General features: G+C 47.0%; 1 protein-coding gene across 1 annotated transcript in view; it reads left to right on the forward strand.

Moving 5' to 3' along the window:
• Positions 1-315: 315 nt before the first annotated feature.
• Positions 316-18,005, forward strand: part of FHL1 (four and a half LIM domains 1) — a 62,889-nt gene continuing 45,199 nt past the window's right edge. The window contains exon 1 of the mRNA XM_043570476.1: positions 316-438. The gene's annotated coding sequence lies outside the window, so the exon portion shown is untranslated. The remainder of the gene's footprint in view (positions 439-18,005) is intronic.

Genomic DNA, 18,005 nt, shown 5'->3' on the forward strand with positions numbered 1-18,005 from the left:
TCGGTCTCCTGGCCAGAGCCGCCCCTCCCGGGGAGCCCTCGCCCCCGCCTCCCCGCGGCCACCTTCCCCGCGCACCCGCGCCGCGTCGGCAGCAGGGCCGCTCCCGAAGCGGGGGGCACGTGGCCGCGCTGGGTGCGTGACACCCCCGCCCCCGCGCCGGGCCGGCTCCCGCGCGCGCGCCGCGCCCCGCAGCCCCCGCGGGCAGAGCCCGGGCAGCGCGCGCCGCGCCCCGCCCCCGCGCGCGCGCCCGCCCCCTCCCCGCCTCCCCCGCGCGCCCCTCCCCTCGCGCCCCTCCCGCGCCCTACATCCAGCGCCCGGCCCAGGGGGCTCAGTCCGCAGCCACCGCCGCCGCCACCGCCGCCGCCGCCGCCGCGCCTCGGCCTCGGTGCAGGCAGCGGCCGCCGCCGAGACAGCTGCGCGGGCGAGCATCGCCAGGCAGTAAGCCCGCTTTCTCTCCGCGTGTGCGTGCGTGTGCGCCTCCCGCCCGCCGGCCCCGCGGCCCGGGGGAGCGGCCGCCCTCCTGCCCCGCCGCCGCCGCCCCGGCCGCCCGGCCTGCCGCGGTCGGTACCTGCGGCCTCGGGCCTCGGCGGGCCGGCCGGCCGGGGTGGGGGCCGCGGGGTCCCCGCGGGTGCGTGCCTCGGCCGCCCCGGGCTCGCGCCACCGGGGGTGGCGGGCGTGGGGGCGGGGGAGCGGGCGTGCCCAGGGGGCTCCCGGTGCGTCCTCCGCGGAATGGTGGGGAGCGGGGCGCGGGGTGGGGAAGGGGGAAGGGGCCCCTGATTTTCCCACCGAGGCTGGAGGGCGGTGGGGGCGGGGCGAGGTGGGGGCACCCTGGGCGTTCTCGGCCGGGGTGGCTGTGGGGCGCGGGCGGGTGAGGCCGGGGGCCCCCCTCGGCGCGCTCCTCCGGGGTGGCGGGGATGGGAAGGCGGCGAGGGGGGGAACCTGCCCGGCTTCGCACAACGGAGAGGGCGGGGGTGGGGACGCGCGGGCGTGGAGGTGAGCGGGCTCGCCGGGCTTTCTCGACGGGGATGCTGGGGGGGCGTTTGGAGGAGTTGGGGGTGGGGTGCAGAGGGAGTGAGGAGGGCCGGGAGGGCCCGCAGCGGTTCTTCCCTCTTGGGGGGATGGCGGGGGGAGGGGGGGTTGGCGAATGGGGGTGGGGACAGTGGGGATTTCAGCTCCAGCGTGGAACCTGGAGAAGCCGGAGGAAGGTTCTGTCACGTGGGGTGAGCCTTAGAAGGTGGATTTTCAAAACTGCAGGGTGTGACCTTTCCGTCTCAAAAAGCGTGAAATCGCTCCAAGGTGCTGTCTGTTCTAGGTGCTGGAAGAGAGGTTTCTGCTTTCGAAGTTTCTGGTTCTCTTCCATTCCTCCTCTTTCTTTTCCATTCCTCCTCTTTCTCTTCCATTCCTCGCGGCCTCTTCTCAGCCGTCCAGGACTAGGTAGAGGTTTGAAAATCAGCAAGGGAAGACTGTGTGTGGTTCGTGTTCAGTGCTAGATCATTTTCTGCATTGGGAACTGTGCGAGTTCGTCAGGTTTGTTTGGATTGCCCTTTACTATAAAACCCTGTGCCAGGGAGGCCCCTTGGGGAAAGAAGGGACCAAGGTTTATAAAGGGGACTCCAGGTTTGGTTTTTTAATTTCCTGAAGGGCAAGGGATACGTCGTTGTAGCATTTAGTTTGGCTTTTAGGAGAGGGAGAAATAGAAAAAACGTATGCCTTTGCTGGTAGTTCCCTATATTCGTTTCAATGATCCCATCGGGATTATCTGAGCCCCCTTTGATTTGAATTTGGAATGGATCCAGTTTTCCTAATTGGAGCCATCATTTTGTAATTGCCTGTAATTCTTCCCTGGGTTATCAAATCTATGGCAAGCTTATAGAGCAGTAGGAATAATTTTTTTTTTTTTAGTTATCTTGATTAAGAGGGTTTTAATGTAAATTTGATGTTGTTCTTTGGAAGTGCGAACCTTTGCAGAATAGCAGAAGTTTAAATTATGAGTCCCTTGGAATTTTGTAAAGTCTTTCCCTCCCCAGCTCATCTTCTCTGGGAAGAGAACCCTCCCCCACTCTTCACACTGAAGAAGCAAGGGCTTCTGGGATGGTAGCTTTGCCTTTGGAAACTCATGCTCATATTTGCTTGAAGAGGAATACATACTAGAAAGGCATATGCCTTTAATGTGGCGGGGCTATATGTGCTTTCCCATTTCGGTTACATAAGGTTCCAATCTACTTTTTACCTTCAGTCTTTAAAAAATGGTTATTTAACATTTTTAAGAGCAAATATAATCTTTACGCAACAGGAAATTGGTTAGATAGGCCATGATTTGTGCAAACCGCCTCACAATAAGTATATAGTCTAAGGCTCCCATATAGGTTCTGTAACCATATATGGTTTTTGAAATTCTATGCTACCATTCCCATATTGAATTTTTGGAGAAGTAAAGCTGTTTTTTTTCGACCAAGTCTGGATTTTTGAGTGAAAGTTGAAAAGAAAATTTCGTATAAGATTTAAACTGGTAAAATTCCTCTTGGAGGATACCAGTGCATTGGAGCTAATTTAATGTCTACCAAAGGAATGGACCACTTAAATAATTACTTGATTTATTTACTGGAAATACTAAACTGGAAATGTTTAAGTGAAAATAGAGATTTTTGGTCTCAGGCAAAAATGCGTTTAAGTAAGCACTGTTCTGTGCAGCATTTCTGTGTTACTCCGATACACATCCTGTATGCCGGCTAAAACGCGTGCATTTAGGAATACAATTTAAGTCTGATTGTTTTTTCTCTTATGAATAGACTGTTAGGAGTGGTCAAATCTTACAGATGGAAATGTGTTGATGGGTAGTGGGGACTTAAGTTCCTGTAGACAAAAAGAGTAAATGGGTGTCTTTGCCCAGCTTTTGGAGAACGTGTTGTCTGCCCCACGGGACTGGTGGGGGTGGGGGGGGGAGGGAAGATGAAGAGATTAGAGCAATTAACAAAAATGGTCAAGTATCTTTCTGAGCATTCTTGAAGATTTTGCTTATAGCCATTTGAAGAATGAAGCCTTTGTGGAAGAAATTGACCCTCACTCCTAAAGTTTTTTTTTCAACGTTTATTTATTTTTGGGACAGAGAGAGACAGAGCATGAACGGGGGGGGGGGGGCGGGGGGGGCAGAGAGAGAGGGAGACACAGAATCGGAAACAGGCTCCAGGCTCTGAGCCATCAGCCCAGAGCCCGACGCGGGGCTCGAACTCACGGACCGCGAGATCGTGACCTGGCTGAAGTCGGACGCTCAACCGACTGCGCCACCCAGGTGCCCCACTCCTAAAGTTTTGACATTAAAAGAAATACCAGTTTGTTGAGGGAGTGGAGGCTGACCTACCGAAGCTGAGCCCTGTTTTCCTGCTTTCCACCTCCGGGTTCCCTTCTGCCCTGAACCCCTCCCTTTCCCCCTTCGGTGCCAGCAGCATTGGGAGTTGAACAAATGTTTGTGCTTGCTTGAACTTTAGGCCTTATCTATTTGGCTGCTTTCCCCAACTTTTGCCTACAAAATTTTTTTGGTTCGTTGGACTCTCCAGTTGTTTGGATTTGGGGTAAAAGGGAGTAGACTGTAATTATTTTCTCTTGGAAGATCTTTTCTTTCAGCTCCTGTTGGGACAGGAGCAAAAAAAAAAAAAAAAGTGGGTGTTTTTTTTTTGGTTCTGTTTTGTTTTTGTCAACGGATTACTTAATTAAGCAGAATATATGGCCATCCATTTATTCAGCCAACATTTACTGAGTTACCGCTTGTGCCAGAGGCTCTGTGCTAGGTTCATCCACAGTAGGTAAGAAACGGTTTCACCTTCTGGGGGCAGTTACTAAAACAGACAATAGACAATGAATTTGTGGTACATAATCAGGAGGTGGCCAGAGTCTTGGACATTAATATAGCACTTTGTATACGTTAAACATGCTTTGACCACGCACACAGTGCCGTCGTTTCTTGCCAGGGCATTTATTCATTGTCTACACAGTACCTCCTCTTAGCCAACTAAGACGCACTTTTTTCCTTTTGGGTAATATGGTTTGTAATTCGTCTTCAGGATCTTAAGGTCTATGGCCTTTTTAAAGAAGATACGTTTTATGTGAAGTACATAGGACACAGCGGACTTCCTGATATTTAAGTTGGGCATTTTATAGCACTGTGCGGAGTAGTGAGGACGCAGCGGCCGGGCCAGCAGTCCTTCCTGTGACTTAAAAGCATCTTCTGACGGCAAATGGGGCCAAACAAAATTACTGTTCTGTGGTCACCTTTGAATTATGGATGACGGATGATGAAGCCCAGAAGAGTGTGAATGATACTGAATAGTAGCTGGAGTAAACCCTCGCCCTCCTGCAGGGTTACCTCCTGAGATCTTTGCACATCCCTCTGTTTGTGGATCGTGCCTGCCCAGTGGTTTTTAACTAGGGCAGTTTTGTCCCCCACGGGGCATTGAACAATGTCTGGAGACATTTTTGGCTGTCATGAATTGGGATGCGGCGTGCTGCTGGTGTGTAGCGGGTGGAGGCCACGGATTCTGCTTAAACATTCTCTCCACCGCAGGCGGCAGGCCCCTGCAACAAAGAACGATCTGCCCCGAAATGTCAGTAGCGCTGAGGTTGACGTAATTCCCTCTACAAGATGCAGTAAAACGTAACCTCCGGAGACTAGAAAACAGGAACGGTGTCTTGATGTGATATTTCACGTTGGCTGAGCTCACTCGACTGGTCTACAAACAGATGAGTCCATTGACCTGAATAGTTAAAGACCAGCGAGAGCTACCATCTACGGGCCCTACTCTAATGCCAGGCACTGGTATACGTTCAGTATTCCCTTCATTTTATAAACGAGGAACCAGGCGCAGAGAGGCAATGTGACTTCTCGAGGCCTTACAGCTGGTCCGGGTTGGAGGCAGACATCAAAATTAAGATCATCTTACTCCTCAGAAGTTCATGGGTTTTGAGCACACCGTCATACTGTCTCCCTTGTGGCAGGCTCCATTCAAAATCTTAACAAAATTAAAATTACTACATGTCCTATATACCATTGAGTTTGCTTGAGAGTAATTAAAGCCATGAACGTTAAATCTGATCGTACTTGGAAGTAAGTGGCCAGGAGTAGGGGGAGAAAGGGAACTGACATTACTCGAAGGCCTGCTGTAGTTCTAGAAAATACACTAGTTGGACTCACAGCCGTTATGTAATTGGATCCTCACAGCAGCTCTGCAAAGTAACGGCGCACATCTCGCAGATGAGGTTAGCAAAGTAACCTAAGATTGCACAACTAAGTGGCCGAGTTGAGATTTGAACGTAAGTCCCATGACGAAGCCGGTGTCCCTTGCTGCTTTCTCTACATTTTGGGGTTGGTGAAGGATGTGGGGCGGGCGGGAGTTGAGCAGGCTGCAAAAAGGTGAGTAACGGGTCCTGGATGACAAGTGATTTCAGAGGTCACATGTCGTAGATGATGGGTTATACTCAGGTAGAGAACGGGGAGGTGAATCCCTGTACTTTCTTCCAGTGGGGAGAGCTGAGCTCGACTGAGAACTTGTGCTAGAGATCTTCCCAAACTAAGCCCTGTAGTGGTTGTTTTGGAGAACTTCGTTTTCTGTCTTTCTTGAATTTTTCCAGACGCTGTTTTGATAACCATGAAACGGGAGGTTACCGAACTGTGTTTATATCTTTCTGCGTCTCATCCTTTTACCTTTCTTAGGACTTACTTAGTCCTAAGCTTAGTACTGACAGCATTCGGTTTTGTCACCTCCTTAAACAATTTAGACATTTGTTTTTGCTATGGAAGTTGTTTTTAAATAAATGTCATCAAACTTATACTTGTGTTTTCCATATGGGGGGGTGTGTTTTGTTTCGACAGCTAAATATTTATTTTAACTTTTGACGTGTTGTATTCTTAAGCATAACAAGAGGAAAAATAAAAACCAGCCCAATAGCAATCATATTTTGTCTGGCAAGCAATTTTGTGTGTGGGGGGGGGGGGGAGAAGGAGGACTTCATGTTTCATTTCATTTACTTTAAATTGGAAAGGAATTTTAACCATGATTCTCAAGGGCCAAGATGCTAGGGGGGAAAAAAAAAAGAAATGTTATTTAGATAAAATGCATGTTTTGATTTCCACATAGGTCTGGGAGCCATAGATTCTGAGTATAATAATTATGTCATGACTCCGCAGCAGTCAGCCCCTCAGGTGATCAACCACTGGGTATGGGCACGCATTGTGATACTGATTTTGGACCCTCCCCCCCCCCCCCAATGATTTTAGACTAGAACTGAGAGATCTGACGAAACTTGCAAGAATGCACTAATCCCTTCAAAAATCCAAGCTTTTAATGATAATAGCGGTACTTTCACATTGTCTGGGAAACTCAGAAAATACAGCAAAGCCTAAAGAATATAAAAATCAGCTCTAACCCACCACCCAGAAATTGGTGACAGTGTTCTGTATCTCTTTTTAAAATGTAGTGTTGGTTTTGTGTTTTTTTTTTTTTCCAATGGCAGACTCAAGTCCATTGCAAAATCTCCAGCTTCTAAATGTAGTCTGAGTTGTTTTTGTTTTTGTTTTTGTTTTTCTTAACTTTACCAAAAGAGTTTCTGAATAATCGTTGCATCTCTAGAGAGAAGTCCTGGTCATAGAAATGAAATGGGAATAGTGCCGGGGAGTTAGAGAACTATCTGGTGGCCTCATCATGTGAGCTCTTTAACATGTCTCCTTCTCCAACTTGAGTAATAGAATTTCCACGCCAGAGGAGCACCTGGGTGACTCAGTTGAGAGTCCAACTTTGGTTCGGATCACGATCTCTATGGTTCATGGGTTTGAGCGCCCACATCAGACTCACTGCTGTCAATGCAGAGCCCGCTTCGGAGCCTCTGTCCCACTTTCTGCCCCCTCCCCCAAAATCGATGAACATTAAAAAAATTGCCACACTATAAAGGGCTGTCAGGACCCACTCCCCTTCATTTTATGAGGCTCAGAGAGTTCAAGCATCTGCCCCTCAGGTCATATAACATGTTAATGTTGGAGTTGCAGTTTGAAGCGTTAAGTCCTACATATGTAGGCAAGTTTTTATTTCCTAATTAAAAACCCTTCACAGTTACGAACTTTTTGTTGGCCTGTCCCTCAAACGAACAGACTTTTGGGGGTACCCGGGTGGCTCGGTCGTTTAAGCGTCTGACTTCGGCTCAAGTCATGATCTCCCGGTTCGTGAGTTCGAGCCCTGCATCAGGCTCTGTGCTGTCAGCACAGAGGCCCCTTGGGATCCTCGGTCTCCCTCTGTCTCCAACTCTCCCCTGTTCACGCTGTCTCTCTCCCTTCCCCCCCCCTCTCAAAAATAAACATTTAAAAAATAGAGAACAGACTTTTATGGTGGAAGTATATTTACTATTCTAAAGGATACCAAAAAGGCCAAGTATTTCCTAATTTCATATCAAAACAGTTGAGAGAAGGGGCGCCTAGCTGGCTCAGTCGGCAGAGCATGTGACTCTTGATCTTGGGGTTGTAAGTTTGAGCCCCCCCCCCCCCCCCGAGTAGAGAGATTACTTAAAAAAATAAAATCTTTAAAAAATAACCAGCTGGGAGTAGTACAGGAATTTGTCATCTCGTTTGCTTTATTGAAATTGAGCGTCAGTGGTGGGGAACCTCTTGCGTGCATCTAGCCCTCAGTTTAATTTCCCCTGGCCTGTGGGGCAAGTGGCAAGGCGTGTCAGACTGCCTGTGGTCACAGACACGAACAGTGGCTTTATAAGAGTCTTTCCAAATGCTTGTCTGGAAGACCATGATCACAGCTATTGTTGCATATGAGTATTTTTTACTTCACAAACTGGGATACCTGTTAAAGTTTGGGGAAGGAAGTTTTAAAGACTGCATCTGCTTCCAAACTTCAGTAGGAAGTAAGCAAATTGTAGCAAATGCTGGCAGTATGGCGTCATTAAAACAAAACATGCACACACGGTCATTCTCACCTGGCACCATTAGATGAATTCTTAAGCTTGTTTCTCTCCGTGCCCTTGTTCATTTCTTCATTCCTCGTTTCTTTGTGTGTTCGTTGCCTGTGTGTCTGTGTCACTGGCAGGGTCACTCTTCTCAGTCCAGTTGACTCTGCCCACATTTCTTTTTCTGGGCTCTGCGTGTATCCACATCATCACGTGCATCCGCCACCGTGTCTTCCCCTTACCCGGTTGGCCGGTGTTAGGGTTACCCCAGCCTGGACCGGGCCAGGTCTTTTCTGCCTGGCATGGGCAGGGAGGCTGCTTTCCAGAGCCCGTGTGGGGTATGGAGAGCTGGTGTTACTCAATAGAGAAAGGCCACCGGTAGAACGGAATTAAACAAGATAGGTTCAGAGACCACGTGGGCTGCATAGACGCGTAAACCCGTGAACACGACATCGTCCCTTCCCTACAGCCAGGGCCCCAGCAAAGCTAAAGCTACGTGAAACAATGAATATGGATACGCATTGCCAAGGGCTTACCATCTGAACAAATGAGAAAATTGTACCCTTGCCTAGGGGTGTGTTCTTAAGTAGTCTTTGCTCCTGTTTCTTATTATCGCCTGCTAATGTCAGACAGCGGCCAGCTCTTCCTGGCTTCCTGCAGTATTCTGTCTCCCGAAAACCGGGCCTCCTGTGTATTTAAACTGGTGAGATTTGCTTGCACTTCATTTTTGAGCTAGTAGAGATATAAAATGCACAGAAGGTACACGTGTACTGGTTTTTAAACGCAGCGAAACCTAGAAAAAGAACCATCAAAATAAGTCTTTGTTGTCAGTGCTTCCCTGCTGTAGAAAGAATTCATGTTTTACGGGGGCGCCTGGGGGGCTCAGTCGGGTGAGCGTCTGACTGTCGATTTCGGCTCGCGTCATGATCTCACGGTTTGTGGGATCGAGCCCTGTGCTGGGCTCTGTGCTGAAAGTGTGGAGCCTGCTTGGGATTCTCTCTCTCTCTCTCTCTCTCTCTCTCTCTCTTTCTCTCTCTCTCTCTCTCTCTGCCCTTCCTCCGTTTGTGCTCTCTCTTTCTCTCAAGATACGTAAATAAACTTAAAAAAAAAGAATTCATGTTTTATTTACCCACATAAAAACACTCTGGATCATATATATATATACACACACACACACACACACACACACTTATATATATGTTTATATACATATATAAATAAATAAACATTAAAAAAGCCCTTCTGGATATTACAAATTCTTGTGATTATGCCTGTGTAACATTTCATGTCTTGGAATATATATATATATATATTTTTTTTTTAAATGTTTATTTATTTTTGAGAGAGAGAGAGAGCATGAGTCGGGGAGGGGCAGAGAGAGAGGGAGACACAGAATCCGAAGCAGGCTCCAGGCTCCGAGCTGTCCACACAGAACCCGATGTGGGGCTCGAACCCATAAATCATGAAATCATGACCTGAGCCAAAGTCGGATGCTCAACTGACTGAGCCACCCGGCCGCCCCTGTAATATCCACGGGGTTTTAAATTTATTTTTCAATACTAAGAAAATGATAGCTGGGCACACACAGGTTTTATCGTCAAGGTGATTTTGACGAGGATAGTACAAAACTAAATTTCTGTATTTGATCAATTAAGTCTTGCTATTCAGTTTCAGTTTTAGAGTGTGGATAAGATCGCTTGACTCCTGTCAAATTTGAAACGTGTGATTTATTAGGAAGACATCAAGGATTGGTTTTTCAGTGCATCTCTGCCAGGTCTAGTTTTACACATCGGTCTTGTTCGTGAATCTGATTGCTCGTGTCTGCCTGGGCATAATCAGTCATCTGCACTTTCAGGTGTCTAGGTGAAGGGAAGTAATAGGTGTCCCCCCGCCCACCCCCACCCCCCACCAGGTTTCTTAGAGACTACAGAGCACACACGGGCACACACATACAAATCATGAAGTCCAAACATTTCTGTATCCCTGAGCTATAGTGGTGGATTTAGGCATTTGAATTAACACAATTTTGTATTTTTCAACAGTTTCTAAGAAATAGCCTGTAAATAACTAGTTTCAAATAATTAAAATGATAAGTTCCTCAGCAAATAGCTTCTGGAAGCTAAGGAGCCTTTTTAAACTCCTTGTCGACGATTCTACATCTCCACATGCCAGGCTCAATTCAAATTTTCAAATTCTAGGCCCTTTCCTTCTAGGCCACAAGAAACTCTGCCTCTTTTTTTTTGTTTGTTTTTTTTTTTTTTAGTGTTTATTTTTGAGAGACAGAAAGAGAGGTAGAGAGCAAGCAGGGGAGGGACAGAGAGAGAGGGAGACAGAATCCCAAGCAGGCTCCACACTGTCAGTATGGAGCCTGATGTGGGGCTCCATCTCACAAACCGTGAGGTTATAACCTGAGCTGAAACCAAGAGTTGGATGCTTAACCGACTGAGCCACCCAGGTGCCCCGAGAAGCTCTGCCTCCTTTAAGGAAGGAATTGGGAAGGAATTCTGCAGTGTAGTAAGCACACATAACCGCACTAAGGAAAGAAACCGAGCAGCCAAACTAATAGGAGGTGAAAGTTTATACCCGCATCTACAGATAAAGCAGTGTGCCTTTGTTAGACCCCCCCTTTTTTTTTTTAGCTAGAGTCCCCTTTTTAATATCCAAACTTTTCCTATTTTATTAAGGAATCATTAACAAATATAACTGTGAATGTTTAAAGAGTACAACATGATAATGTGATATACGTGTGCATTGTGGAATGATCAAGATAATTTAAAATCCACTTCATTAAAATCCACTGTATTGAGAGGCACCTGGGTGGCTTAGTCGGGTAAGCATCCGACTTCAGTTCAGGTCATAATCTCGCAGTTTGCGGATTCAAGCCCCACATCGGGCTCTGTGCTGACCGCTCAGAGCCTGGAGCCTGCTTCGGAGTCTGTGTCTCCCTCTCTCTCTGCTCCTCCCCTGCTCATGCTCTGTGTCTCTCTGTCTCTCAATAATAAATAAACATTTAAAAAATTTAAAATGAAATAAAATCCACTTTGTTGAATATCATTTATATACAATACATTGCATCCACTCAAGGCATATGGTTTGAGGAGTTTGGGCAGATGTACATGCCCATGGAACCACTGCCACCAGCAGGATGTAGGATATCATTATCACTCCCCCCGAGTTTCCTCATGCCCCTTTTACTGTACATTCTTCCCTGTGCCCCCGTCCTCAGGCAACCACTGGTGTGCTTTTGCACGAGAGCCACTTGGCAAGCTGACATTTGCGAGTTGGTGGATCCTTCTCTACCCAGAGACCAGATGTATATCTGAAACACAGTTTTCTTCTCATTTAAGATAAAATAATATTACGGAGCGATTCCAGGTCTGAGTTCTTAGGATGTTTTCCCAATTTCCTAAAAATGAGCACTTAAGAATTTTGCCTGCAAGTGAACGACAGCATCCTTATTAAATAGACTCCTTACATGTGTGGGTCAAAAGGAGATTCCAGCTAAGAGAGAAAGGATTCTGATGAAACAAATGATTCTGATGAACAGAAAAATGATTCTGGTGTTCTCCTGAAGTAGTTACAGTGAGATGTCAAATCCTCCAAGAACAGGACGCATCAAATCATTTGAGTTTTGCCTCACACTTACTCATAAAGTAAAAATGAAAAAAGGGAGAGTATTTTGCATCTCACCATATTTATGCCTCTAGCTAGTGGGTGTATCTAATCATTATACAGGAGCAAAACCCTATCCCTTGAGCCTTCCAAAAGATTTGAAACAGGTTTCAGAGGGAATTTCCCGTGGGTGGAAGGTGTGCCATCTTTACACGCTTACGTGCAAAGCAAGCTTTCCATGTGCAAAATGGTGCTTTCCCGTTGACACGTTGAGTTGGAAGAATCATTCGGCAACTTAAGGGTCACGGTACTGAGATGGAATTTGGCCCTTCCTCACTTAGCCCCTCATAAAAAGTCCACCTCACTCTTCTCTTATGTGTAGCTGGCTGTCCATCGCAGTCGCTCTGCCCATCTCGTCTCCGCATGCCACTCGTGATTGTGACGGTGCCTGCCCTGCCCCGCCTTCCTTTTCCTAATGTTCTTCTTCCTCGTCTTTTCTGTCTCCTGATGCTGCTTCTCTCACGCTGCTCTGCTTTCTCATGGCCACGCTGCTTTTATAAACCTCTCCAGTCTGAGTTGTCCGCAGCCCGACCAGTTGCAACTCGTCAGGTGTCTTTTCGGAGGCGGTTTTTCTTATTTTTCGCTTTGCGGTCCAGCAATTTCTTCAGACCCCTTTCAAGGTGGGAGGCGTGCTGGAGGTTTGAGAGTCTCGAACGGTTGGTTTGCAGGTGATCAAAGTTGAATATGTTTGTGGGCTGTCAGGGAGCCGGTCTTTGAAACCAAGAATCATTAAAAACGATTTACATTATAATCCTACGAAACTTCCTCTTACGAAGCTAAAGCAGTTCGAATTGTCTTTTTTCTTAATTTAAAAAAAGAAATTTTTAATGTTTATTTTTGAGAGACAGAGAGAGGGACAGAGCACGAGCGGGTGAAGGACAGAGAGAGAGGGAGACACAGAATCTGAAGCAGGCTCCAGGCTCTGAGCTGTCAGCGCAGAGACCGATGCCGGGCTCGAACTCATGAACCGTGAGATCATGACCTGAGCCAAAGTTGGACGTTCAACTGACTGAGCCACCCAGGCACCCCCAAAAGAAACCCATCTTTTTTTTTTTTAATTTTTTTAATGTTTTTATTTTTGAGACAGAGAGAGGCAGGGCATGAGCAGGGGAGGGGCAGAGAGAGAAGGAGACACAGAATCGGAAGCCGGCTCCAGGCTCCGCGCTGTCAGCACAGAGCCCGACGCGGGCCTTGAACGCACAGACAGTGAGACCATGACCTGAGCCCAAGTCGGACGCTCAACCGACTGAGCCACCTGGGTGCCCCAGACAGGCTTCAGGCTCTGAGCTGTCAGTGCAGAGCCCGACGCGGGGCTCGAACTCACAAACCATGAGATCATGACCTGAGCTGAAGTCAGACGCTCAACCGACTGAGCCACCCAGGCGCTCCCTAGAATTGTCTTGAGGTAAGGTAATTTATTGCTCTTCAGCACGTACTGTAAAGGGGGAAAACCTTGGACGTTTGTTAAAATCTCCACAACACAGAGTGAACCCTGATGTGAACTGTGGACTTGAGTGAATAATAACTTATGAATATTGGCTCCTCCATTGTAACAAATGTACTGCAGTGACCCAAGGTGTTCATAGAGGAAATCTGGAGGGGGATGTTGAGGAGGTATGTGGAAAACGTACCTTCTCATCAGTTTCTCTGCGAACCCCAAATTGCCAAAAAATCCATTTAAAAACCCTTTAGGATTCAGAAACGTAAAGGATACATCAGGCACTTTTTATGACTTACTTGCCGATAAAAGTGCAGCGTTTGTTGTTAAGCACTGGTGAAATAAGAGAAGTGCTCTCCTTGAATGATGTAACTGGTACCCCGGGCCCCCTGAAAAGTGAAAGGGTGAGCTTCCGAGAGAGGCCCAGCTCTGCTAACCAATGTCTGGTTGCACAATAGTTACTGGACAGGTGTGTGTGGGCATTGGGTTGGGGCTTTATTTATCTGCCACCGTTGGCGGGGGGGGGGGGGCATGTCATCTTTGTGGTGGAGTGGGGCCCCAGCCTTAATAAATCCCCAGCCCTATAACCCAGTGATACCTTGTGTTTATGGTGTCACTAGCAACAGTGACAATTGGCGAGCTGATACCAAGTCTTTGAGCCAGTACCCAGGTCAGAGTTTGATCGCTTTGGCCCAAAGGCTACTGCATGGCTCGTAGTAGCACAGACCTAACACCGGAACCTCCATGCAGTTATTCACTGTGGCCAGCTCTTCGGTAAACCTGTGTGAAAAGATCAGGCTTTTTAAGGTCTGATTGTAATTTGTTTCTATACATTGAAACTGGGTGATTATTATGAGCAACTGGAAGCATGTGTTGCTTTCTTGAGCTGGCTGTAAAAACAGAACATTCTAGGGGCGCCTGGCTGACTCAGTTGGTAGAGCGTGTGACTCGATCTCAGGGTCATGAGTTCGAGCCCCACGTTGAGGGTAGAGTTTACTTAAAAAAGAAAAAAAAAACTCAAAACATTCTACGGGAGATGGTAGTAAGCAGAGGTGAGGGGATGGGTTCTGAGAGGGGCATTGTGACTGAGGGAGACAAGAGGAGAAAGAGAGACCAGAAGAGAAAAAACCAGATAAGACATCAAGGATAAGACATCAAGGATTACAACATAAATGAAGGTGATCACCCAAGGAATGGATGCCTTGGGGGATATGGTGGTTCACAGGATGTGTCCCCTCGAGTCTGTGATTAGACCCAGGGTGAAAAACTCCAGAGTTACCTGAAAAAGTACGAATAAAGGGGGAGAGTTGGTTATAGAACTTACCTATTTAAAACTCACTTATTTTGTATATCAGAAGGAATTTTTATGTATGGGTCTGTTATGGGTAGTCATCATTACACCTGTTACTAGATAAACCGTTACACGTTTTTTTCTTGATTTCACTACTTAGTTTCACTGATCGACTATACCTGTGGTCCAACCTCTGCCAGAACAAGGGGGAGGGGACAGAAATAACCTCTCCCTTGAGTCACAGTCCATGTGGAGGCTTGGGGATTCCAGTTCAGTTGCTAAGATCACAGGGTACCCTCTGCCAGTGGCGAACCGGATGGAGGCACAGCCAATGCATTCCTTGTGGTCACCGTCCCAGTTGATACCGAGTTCTGCAGCTGACTCGATTGTACAGAAATCTCTGTCCATCGTAGAGATGGCAGAAGTAACCATCTGACCGCATCATAATGTATTTGCATCATAGGTATAGACAGGCTTGGTCAGTCGCGAGGCTAGTCTTGCTCCCCCTGCTCAAGCTGCTGGAGATAGCCGGAAGGCCTGGAAAGGCGTAGGTGGCGATGGCATGCGGGGCAGGTATGTGACGTCCTCTTGCCCCTTACTGCTTACCCAGGTGCTTCTCACAGCCTGTTGGCACCCCTACTTCTTCTTCCTCTCTGTTTCCTCTTTGCCCTTAAGTCAGTTACTTGTGAATTTTCCCTTAAGTAACAAGACGGATGTCAGCACAAAAAAAAGTTGGGGGACTGTTGGCCTAAGCATTCAAACTATGAGAGCAATGTCCTTTAGACGACCCTATCTGCTAGGTTTTTACGGCCACACTGGTTTGTTAGGTATAATAATGGAACTTCGAGGGACTTTGTGAATGTTTTCAGACATACAAGTTGAAAGCTGAATTGTGGCACCTCATAAAGTTATCCGTCCACTTTTAAAGCCCCTATGATTTTTCTCTGTGTGTTCGTTCTTGTCCCTGTAGCAGATTCCAGCAGAGTGCGTGCTGATGCGAAGGATTTGCTCTGTGGCTAATTGATTGGAGCCAGGCTGCCCGGTTGCCCACGTGTAAGGAGACCGTTCACGGAGTGCCAGACACGGCTTAGAAAGTAGCAGTCATAAAATGAAATCAACAAACGTTTGTTGAGTGCTTACTCTATGTGCGAGGCACTTTGCTTAGGCTTGCTAGATGCCATGAGGGGTTATTAAAAACAAAAGCGATCTCTTCAAGCAACGAACTTCCATTCTAATTGGAGAAGCTATTAAAGACACAGGAAGGGTGTGGTGGAGAGGCTTGAAGTGAGGGGGAGGAGGAGAGAGTTGGGAGTCTCGAATCCTAGCCCAAGTTTGCCCATAACCATCTGATCCCTTGGATAAATCACTTTCCCTCTTGGGGTCTCGGGTTCGAAAAAGAGAACCAGACTAGATAATCTCTAAGACAGTCTGTGGATTGGCTCATAAACAAATGTGTTAAAAAGTTGAACAAACAGTACAGAGCAATAGTAGAAGAGATTCCGGAAGATGGTACATTCTCTTCCACTGAATGAAGTGTACGTATGACGGTTACTGTTGTATGTATACGGTACGTATCTGTACCATATAATTCTACTAATTCTAACTCTTGACCAGTGTTTCTCAAAGTGGGATCCTTGGGCCTGCAGCATCAGCATCACCTGGGAGCGTGTTAGAAATGCAGATTCCTGGGCCTGCCCCAGACCTACTGAATCAGAAACCCTGGGGGTGGGGCCCAACACCTCGTGTTTTAACAACTCCCGCTCTCCAGGAGATTCTGATGCCCACTAAACTTTCACAGCCATGGACCGTAGGAATTTGGGGCAGTGGTTCTCAAATTTAGTTGTACATTAGATTCATCGTAGGGAATTTGGTTGTGGGGGGACACCCAGACATCACTAGTGGTTCTGGGTCTGCAGGTGCAGCCAGAGTTTGAGAATCACTGGTTTAGGGGAGAGTGGCATGAGCCGGAGCACCTGTTCTCCGGTGGTGACAAAGCCCAGAGGCCGGGAGTCAGCAAAAGCCAGAGTTGGGTGTGGGGGAGGGTGAAACGTGGGTCTGATGGGAAGGCCTTGGATGTCGTGCTAGAAACTTGGTCTTCAGATTGCAGTGGAGGAAGGTTTAGGGAAAAGGGAGTGATGCATCAAGGTGGCACATTTGAAAAATTAATCTGAGGGGAGCGTGTGTGATGAAGTAATCTAGATGTGAAGTGATAATGGGTCAGATTGGGATCTCAAAAATGAGATTGTAAGGAAGAGAAGGTCGGGAGGCTCTTTTGCGGGACAAACGGACAGGATCTGGTGATGGTTTATGGGAGTGAGGGCAGTGTTAGAATGTCTTCGGCCCAGTACTGCCTCTCAAACTTCTGAGACAGCCAGCGTGCTCTAGATGCTTCTGTCGGACTTGTCACATTCTCTGGATCTGTGCTCATCCTCTGTCCCTCATCACTTTGACTTAGGGAGCGGGTATTCCCCAGTGAGTTGTGTAAAAATATACAGAACTGTAGTCACCCAGAGAGCTACCCACGGTCATCCTGGCAGGGGAAACAAATCCTGTTTCTTAACGAAAGAATGCTTAGAGTTGTGGGAAAGTTGTAAACTTGGCAATGACTAATTCAAGCCTATCAGTCAATTAAGTGGATTTTTATTTTATCATTTGTTTTAGTTGGGAGCTGTTGTACTAGTCATTGAAAGGACATCCATCTTCATATTTTTAAAACACAACAAAAATACCATTGAACATTAGGGCAAAGGACAAGAATTTTAAGGTTTTACCTTTTGACTTTAGCAAATATTTGCCACTCCATTTTTCTTGCTGGATTTCGCCATTTGTTTTGTTTTGTGTTGTTCCCATTTGTTCCTAATGCCTGATAATTTTAGTTTCCTCTACACTGTTACTGATGGCTTTTTTTTTGTTCTTAAGTATTCTTAAAGTTTTATTACGTTGTTTTTGTTTTCTACTTTATTCTCATAAAGCTCTTTTACCAGCAATTATGCAATGATATACATGGAAAAATAGCTCTAGTCTTTGTTTTTTTGTTTTTTAACCTTTCGACCCCCTTCCTTCCACCCCTGACCCTCTGCCTCTGGCAACCACCACTCTGTTCTCTGTATCTATGAGCTTTTTCTGTTTGTTTGTTTAAGATTCCGCATATAAGTGAGATTGTTTGGTATTTGTCTTTCTCCGTCTGACTTATTTCACTCAGCATAATGCCCTCTGGGGCCATCCATGTCATTGCAAATGGCAAGATTCCATTCTTTTTAATGGCTGAGTAATATTTCACAGCATGTATAATAGCATCTCTTCTTTATGAATTCATCAGTCAGTGGACACTTAGGTGGTTTCCATGTCTTGGCTATTGTAAATAATGCTGCGGTGACCATGGGTGTGTATGGGGCGGGGGGGGGGGTGTATTGTGTTTTCAAGTTAGTGTTTTCCTTTTCTTTGGATAGATACCCAGAAGTGGGATTGCTGGATCATATGATAGCTCCGTTTTTAATTTTTTGAGGAACCTCTGTACTGTTTTCCATAGCAGCCGCACCAGTTTACATCCCTACCCATAGTGCACAGGGGTGCCCTTTTTTCACATCCTCACCAACTCTCGTGTTCCCTTGTCTTTTTCATGATGGCCATTCTGACTGCTGTGAGGTAGAAACTCACTGTGGTCTTGAT

The sequence above is a fragment of the Prionailurus bengalensis genome, chromosome X (genome assembly GCF_016509475.1).
Source record: "Prionailurus bengalensis isolate Pbe53 chromosome X, Fcat_Pben_1.1_paternal_pri, whole genome shotgun sequence".
Classification (NCBI taxonomy): Eukaryota; Metazoa; Chordata; class Mammalia; order Carnivora; family Felidae; genus Prionailurus; species Prionailurus bengalensis.